This window comes from Castor canadensis, chromosome 4 (assembly GCF_047511655.1).
Source record: "Castor canadensis chromosome 4, mCasCan1.hap1v2, whole genome shotgun sequence".
Lineage (NCBI taxonomy): Eukaryota > Metazoa > Chordata > Mammalia > Rodentia > Castoridae > Castor > Castor canadensis.
The window spans coordinates 155830979-155839540 of record NC_133389.1 but is presented as its reverse complement, the minus strand read 5'-3'; positions in this window follow the sequence as shown (position 1 = coordinate 155839540).

Below are 8562 nucleotides of genomic sequence, written 5' to 3'. Positions count from 1 at the left end.
GGTATAGAATTACAGTTTGATTTTACAACAGAGAATAAGAAACTCAAAGAGTGACTTAAGTACATGAGGGCTGTCAAGAAACAAGAAGTTTGGAGGCAGAAGGTTGCTGGCATTATACTTTAGTGTCTCAAGAATTCAAAGTTTGAAGCTATAGCAAGGTAGCAGGATATAAAATCAACATAGAAAAATCATTAGCATTTCTATACACTAATAATGAACAAACTGAGAAAGAATATATGAAAACAATTCCATTTACAATAGCCTCAAAAAAAATCAAATACCTAGGTGTAAACCTAACAAAAGATGTGAAAGACCTCTACAAGGAAAACTATACACTTCTGAAGAAAGAGATTGAGGAAGACTATAGAAAGTGGAGAGATCTCCCATGCTCATGGATTGGTAGAATCAACATAGTAAAAATTTCTGTACTCCCAAAAGTAATCTATATGCTTAATGCAATTCCCATCAAAATTCCAATGACGTTCATTAAAGACATTGAAAAATCTACTGTTAAATTTATATGGAAACACAAGAGGCCACGAATAGCCAAGGCAATACTCAGTAAAAAGAACAATGCTGGAGATATCACGATACCCGACTTCAAACTATATTACAAAGCAATAGCAATAAAAACAGCATGGTACTGGCACAAAAACAGACATGAAGACCAATGGAACAGAATAGAGGACCTGGATATGAAGCCACACAACTATAACCAACTTGTCTTTGACAAAGGCGCTAAAAATATATGATGGAGAAAAGACAGCCTCTTCAACAAAAACTGCTGGGAAAACTGGTTAGCAGTCTGCAAAAAACTGAAACTAGATCCATGTTTATTACCCTATACCAAGATTAACTCAAAATGGATCAAGGATCTTAATATCAGACCCAAAACTCTAAAGTTGGTACAGGAAAGAGCAGGAAATACTTTGGAACTAATAGGTATAGGCAAGGACTTTCTCAACGGAACCCCAGCAGCACAGCAACTAAGAGATAGCATAGATAAATGGGACCTCATAAAACTAAAAAGCTTCTGTTCATCAAAAGAAATGGTCTCTAAACTGAAGAGACCACCCACAGAGTGGGAGAAAATATTTGCCAGCTACACATCAGACAAAGGATTGATAACCAGAATATATAGGGAACTCAAAAAACTAAATTCTCCCAAATTAATGAACCAATAAAGAAATGGGCAAGTGAACTAAACAGAACTTTCTCATAAGAAATTCAAATGACCAAAAAACACATGAAAAAATGCTCACCATCTCTAGCCATAAAAGAAATGCAAATTAAAACTACACTAAGATTCCATATCACCCCTGTTAGAATAGCCATCATTAGCAACACCACTAACAACAGGTGTTGAAGAGGATGGGGGGGGGGCGGAAGGAACCCTCTTACACTGCTGGTGGGAATGCAAACTAGTACAACCACTCTGAAAAAAAATTTGGAGGCTTCTTAAAAATCTAAACATAGATCTACCATACCTGTGACATAGGTTACTCCAGAGGCACCTGCACACCCATGTTTACTGCAGCACTATTCACAATAGTCAAGTTATGGAAACAGCCAAGATGCCCCAGCACTGACGAATGGATTAAGAAAATGTGGTATCTATACACAATGGAATTTTATGCAGCCATGAAGAAGAATGAAATGTTATCATTCGCTGGTAAATGGATGGAATTGGAGAACATCATTCTGAGTGAGGTTAGTCTGGCCCAAAAGACCAAAAATCGTATGTTCTCCCTCATATGTGGACATTAGATCAAGGGCAAACACAACAAGGTGATTGGACTATGAGCACATGATAAAAGCGAGAGCACACAAGGGAGGGGTGAGGATAGGTAAGACACCTAAAAAACTAGATAGCATTTGTTGCCCTTAACGCAGAGAAACTAAAGCAGATACCTTAAAGCAACTGAGGCCAATAGGAGAAGGGGACCAGGAACTAGAGAAAAGGTTAGATTAAGAAGAATTAACCTAGAAGGTAACCCACAGCACAGGAAATTAATGTGAGTCAACTCCCTGTATAGCTATCCTTATTTCAACCAGCAAAAACCCTTGGTCCTTCTTATTATTGCTTATACTCTCTCTTCAACAAAATTAGAGATAAGGGCAAAATAGTTTCTGCCTGGTAGCAAAGGGGTGGGGGGGGGGAGGGGTGGTAAGGGAGGGGGTGGGGGAAGGGAGGGGGTGGGAGAAGAGGGGAGAAATGACCCAAGCATTGTATGTACATATGAATAAAAGAGAAAAGAAAGAGAATTCCAAGGCTGAAGCTGTGCACTGCGAAGTGCCTGCAACACCAGCACTCCAGAGGTGGTGCAGCAGGATTGAGAGTTCAAGCTGTGTCTGGATACAAAGCAAGACCTTGTCTCAAAAAAAGTATCAAAATTGAGATGTGTAGGATTTTAGATTTTTCAATAACCTCTCCCCCGACCCCCAACTTATCCTTGCCTTTTAGTTCCAAAAAAATTGCTGAAGCTACAGCCATCTTGTCAACCTTTTAAGGTATACCTCCAAAGCTGAGCCAGCTCTCCTTGAAACCCCAGCCAGTGTTTTCTACTTAAATGTTAGTGGCCATTCTCAGCCCCAGTGGAAGCTAGGGAACATGTTTTGTCTATGGACCTTACTGTCCCAAATCAATCTGTGGTTCTGAAAGAAGGTGGGAATAGATTTTGAGAAGGCAATTATGGTCCCTGTCACAAGGAGAAAAGGTGGTAATAGCACATTATAGATAGGCAATATAACCAGAAAGCACCTTAGGCAATTCATGGCAAGTAATAATAATAGCACAAACATTTATTTACACCCTAGTCTTATCATTATTATTTTTTTTTTTTTGAGACAGAGTCCTGCCACATAGCCCAGGCTTCCTTCATACAAGCTATCCTCCTGTCTCAGCCTCCCGAGGACTGGGATGGCAGACGTGTACCACTACATCCAGTTTGAGACCTTACTTTATTTGCCTTACATATACTGTTTCATCCAAACCTCACACACAAGCACCCAGTGTCTCACACCTGTAATCCTAGATACTTGGGAGGCTGAGATCAGGAGGATTGAGGGGTGAGGCTAGCCAAAGGAAATATTCAAAAGACTCCATCTCCAAAATGACCAAAAATGGACTGGAAATGTGGCTCAAGCACTACTGAGCCTGCTTTGTGAGCTCAAAGCCCTAAATTCAAGGCCCAGTCTTATCACCCTCAAAAAAAAAAACAAAACAAAAAAAACTCTCATACTTTGATGTAGGTAAAATCATTATTTCCCTTCTGTTTTTTTTTTCTCTGTTTTGGGTGGTTCTGAGGGTGAACTCAGGGCCTGGAGTTTGCTAAACAGACACCACTTGAGCCAGGACCTCAGCCCTCAATTTTCAAATTAAAACAAAACAAAGCTTGAAGCTCAGAAAGACAAATACATTTTCACTCATCTGCAGAATCTGGATCAAAAAAAATTGTAATAAAATGACAGTGACTGTAAAAGGGGAATTGTTGTTGGGGAGGAGAGGGTGATGAGGAATAAATACAATAGAAGTAACTTGTTACTTCTGTATTTATATACAATGTAAAATACATGAAAATAGTAAAATAAATAAAATGAAAGCTGTTACAAAGGAGGGGAGGAGGAAGGGACTCAAGAGGCAAGCAATCTGACTGCTTTCTCTCCCAAGGAGCAGCTTCTTCAGTGCCATGTCCATATCTGCTTTGCCCAAGGGTGCCCCACCTTTGCATTTATTGTCCTTCTGTGCACTAGTGCCTTAATAATTTGAGCTGATTTTTTCCCAGATAAATTTCCTTCCAAGAGTGACATGCATTGCAACTTTTTAATTTTTGAAACTTAAAATTTCAATTTGTGTTTACCGACTATTTGGGAGAAAAGCTCTAAAAGCTCTAATACTAACAAAAAAATGAGCAATCACTAATGATCTCATTTCTTTAAAAAAAAAGAATGACGGTGAATATCAAAATAAAGATACATTTTATACACTGCATCTGTGTATAAAGATGGTACAAGGAAACACACTGAAAACTGCCAAGTAATAGGGAAGAAGAGGAGAGAGAGAGAGAAGGAGAGAAATAGAGGGGGTTAATCCGATTGAAATACAATGAAGGCATGTGTGAAATGCCACTGCAAATATACATTTTGAAAAATGAAGGGCGGGAAGGTAAAACAGGTCCTGTTCTAGGGTGGTACCAGTGGGAGGGAAGGGGGAATGGAGAGAGTGAAGGAGAGTGAATATGGATCTATATACTTTGAATGCTTATGTGAAAACCAATGACACTCATTGAAACTGTTTTCAGAAGAGGAGATGGGCGATGAAGAAGCATGATGGAGGGGTGAGTCTAACCAAGGTACACTATAAGCACGTATGGAAATGTCACAATGAATCCATCTGTACAACTAAGACATGCTAATAAATGGCTGGTAGGAGCTTGCCTAGCAAGCAGGAGGTCCTGAGTTCAAGCCCCAGTAATACCCCCCCATACATATATATGCTTATAAAAATGTTTTTAAAAATTTAAACTGATGATACAAGAAAGAGTAGGAAATACTCTGGAGTTAGTAGGTATAGGTAAGAACTTTCTCAATGAAATCCCAGCAGCACAGCAACTAAGAGATAGCATAGATAAATGGGACCTCATAAAACTAAAAAGCTTCTGTTCATCAAAAGAAATGGTCTCTAAACTGAAGAGAACACCCACAGAGTGGGAGAAAATATTTGCCAATTATACATCAGACAAAGGACTGATAACCAGAATATACAGGGAACTTAAAAAACTAAATTCTCCCAAAACTAATGAACCAATAAAGAAATGGGCATGTGAACTAAACAGAACTTTCTCAAAAGAAGAAATTCAAATGGCCAGAAAACACATGAAAAAATGCTCACCATCTCTAGCAATAAAGGAAATGCAAATTAAAACCACACTAAGATTCCACCTCACCCCTGTTAGAATAGCCATCATCAGCAACACCACCAACAACAGGTGTTGGCGAGGATGCGGGGAAAAAGGAACCCTCTTACACTGTTGGTGGGAATGTAGACTAGTACAACCACTCTGGAAAAAAATTTGGAGGCCACTTAAAAAGCTGGATATCGATCTACCATTTGATCCAGCAATACCACTCTTGGGGATATACCCAAAAGACTGTTACTCCAGAGGCACCTGCACACCCATGTTTATTGCGGCACTATTCACAATAGCCAAGTTATGGAAACAGCCAAGATGCCCCACCACTGACGAATGGATTAAGAAAATGTGGTATCTATACACAATGGAATTTTATGCAGCCATGAAGAAGAACGAAATGTTATCATTCGCTGGTAAATTGATGGAATTGGAGAACATCATTCTGAGTGAGGTTAGCCTGGCTCAAAAGACCAAAAATCGTATGTTCTCCCTCATATGTGGACATTAGATCAAGGGCAAACACAACAAGGTGATTGGACTATGAGCACATGATAAAAGCGAGAGCACACAAGGGAGGGGTGAGGATAGGTAAGACACCTAAAAAACTAGCTAGCATTTGTTGCCCTTAATGCAGAGAAACTAAAGCAGATACCTTAAAGCAACTGAGGCCAATAGGAAAAGGGGACCAGGAACTAGAGAAAAGGTTAGATCAAAAAGAATTAACCTAGAAGGTAACACCCACGCACAGGAAATCAATGTGAGTCAATGCCCTGTATAGCTATCCTTATCTCAACCAGCAAAACCCCTTGTTCCTTCCTATTATTGCTTATACTCTCTCTACAACAAAATTAGAGATAAGGGCAAAATAGTTTCTGCTGGGTATTGGGGGGGGGAGCGGGAGGGGGTGGAGTGGGTGGTAAGGGAGGGGGTGGGGGCAGGGGGGAGAAATGAACCAAGCCTTGTATGCACATATGAATAATAAAAGAAAAATGAAAAAAAAAATTTAAACTGATACACAAAAACAAACAAAAACCCAAAATCCCAAATTTATGGGGTATCATGTGACATTTCAATACATGTATACACCAGGCAAATTAGACATGGGTTCCCTTTGTATTAATAATGTAATCTATTTCAGAAATAAAATTAAATTAAGAAACATATCTATGACCTTAAACAACTGTCATTTCTTCATGGTAAAACCATTAAAATCCTTTCTTCTAGTTTTTTGAAATACTTAGTATGTCATCATTATCTGTAGTCACCTTACTTGGCAGTAGCATCCCAGAATTTCTTATTCCTACCTAACCATAATTTAGGACCAGCTGAGTAATCTTTCCCTACTCCTTCCTCCCAGCTATTCTCTCCAGCCTCTGGTAACTACCATTCTACTCCCAGCTTCTATGAGATTAACACTTTTGGATTCTCCATGAGTGAGATCAGGCAGTGCTTGTTTTTCTGTGCCTGGCTTACTTATTTCACTTAACATGATGACCTCCATTTCCATCTGTGTTGTTACAAATGGCAAGATTTCATCCCTTATGGCCGAATGGTTTTCTACTGTGTACACATATCACATTTTCTTTATCTAGTCATCACTTGATGGACACCTAAGTTGTTTCCCTGTCTTGCCTGTTGTGAATGGTACTGCAGTGCATATGGGAGTATAGATGTCTCTTTGCCAAACCAATCTCTTTTCCTTTGGATATATACCTAGTAGTGAGATTGCTGGATAGGATAGTACCATTTCCAATTTTTAAAGGAGCCTCCATATTATTTTCTATAATAGCTGCACTAATTTACATTCCTACCAACACTGTGCAAGGGTTCACTTTTCTCCACATCCTCATCACCGCTTGCTATCTTTTGTCTTTTTGACAATAGCCATTCCTTTTTTTTTTTCAAGTTGTTGTCATTGAGGTGGGGTCTTGCTGTATTGTCTAGACTGGGCTTGACCTCCTGGGCTCAACTGATCCTTCCACCTCAGCCTCCCCAGCACCTAGGACTACAGGCGCCTGCCACTGACCTCAGTTGATAATCGCCATCCTTAGCGGAGCAAGGTGCGATCTCATTGCGGTTTTGATTTGCACTTCCCAGGTGATTATTATTGCGACTTTTTGATAGCTAGAATGACAGGAATACCAAGTATGCTCTTTTTATTATGCTGTAAGTGCTATAAATTTGTGCTCATCATTGAGGGCCCCTGAACTCCAGCTGAAGCTATAAACATGCAATTCTGCCCGCAAACCTTCTCTGGAGGATACAAGTGAAGGTTTCACTTTTCCATTTCCATATGCTTTATAATTCAACAAAAATGTCTCCTCTTTGTTTCCTGGATCTCACAAAACTTAATAGAAAGTATTAAAAAGCTCAAGAGCAGGGCATCGCCACAGCAGCATGTGCTGCATGGCAGCATTTTAAAAATAAAGGAGTCTTATTATATTAAATATGTCTCATTACTGTAATTACTCTGCTATAAGTGCCATGAATAACACACCACATCATTTCTTAATTTTATCGAAAAGCTTTCTAAATTGTTTGTTGACAGATAATACCAGATTCTGTTTCTATTTTACCTAAATTGTAGCCTGTGCTAGGACTTCGTATTTCACTTTAGTATTTCTTAAAATGTGCTTATCTGTTAGGATCCAACTTGATAGTACTTTATTTCTGCACAAGATGGACCAGTAATTGCTTAGAAAGCTGGTTTGACAGCATGGAAAAATTTTGTGTTCTAGTATGGCAATAAAAGTTTCTACTTTTTAAAATGCCTCGAAGAACATCTGTGGAGTATGATGTCATACAGTTGTTAAAAGCATTAATTTTTAATAATGTGTAATGACATTGAAAAGTACTTATGGTATAAGTAAAATAGATAGACTATAAAACTTCCTGTGCAACTTAATCTCGCACAGCTATTTTAAAAATATATACCAAAATGTCAAGAATGGATTCTCTAAATGGTGGGGTTAAGGACAATTTTAATCATCATTTTATGTTCTTTTGTATTTCCTGAGTATTCCGTGAAAAGCGTGTATCTTTGTAAATTGACTCAGGAGGCTGTGGCATGAGGATCAGAGAATAAAGCATATTTTCTCAACTTCTCTAAAGCCTTTTAGCTTGAGCCATCCCTCCAGTTCATTTTGCTCTAGTTTTTTTTTCTCTTTTATTCATATGTGCATACAATGTTTGGGTCATTTCTCCCCCTGCTCTGGTTATTTTGGAGATAGTCTTGCAAGCTATTTGCCTGGGCTGGCCTTGAACTGAGATCCTCCTAATCTCAGCTTTCCAAGTAGTTAGGCAGTACTGGGGTTTTAACTCACAGCCTCCACCTTGAGCCACTCCACCAGTCCTTTTCCTGTGATGGGGTTATTCAAGATAGGGTCTCTCAAACTACTTGCCCAGAGTGAGCTTCAAACCACAATCCTCCTGATCTCTGCCTCCTGAGTAGCTATGATTTTAAGCGGGACAAGCCTCAGTGATTTTTAAATGCTGGAAGTGTATGCTAGACAAGCACAAGGCCCTGGGTTCAATCCCCAGCACTGCAACAACAAAAAAAGAAAGAAATAACCCTTTGGTATATCACTGTTTCGTAGTTAAAAACTCTGTTAAAGTTGGTTTTGTTAATTTCAGCATACATTATATTACA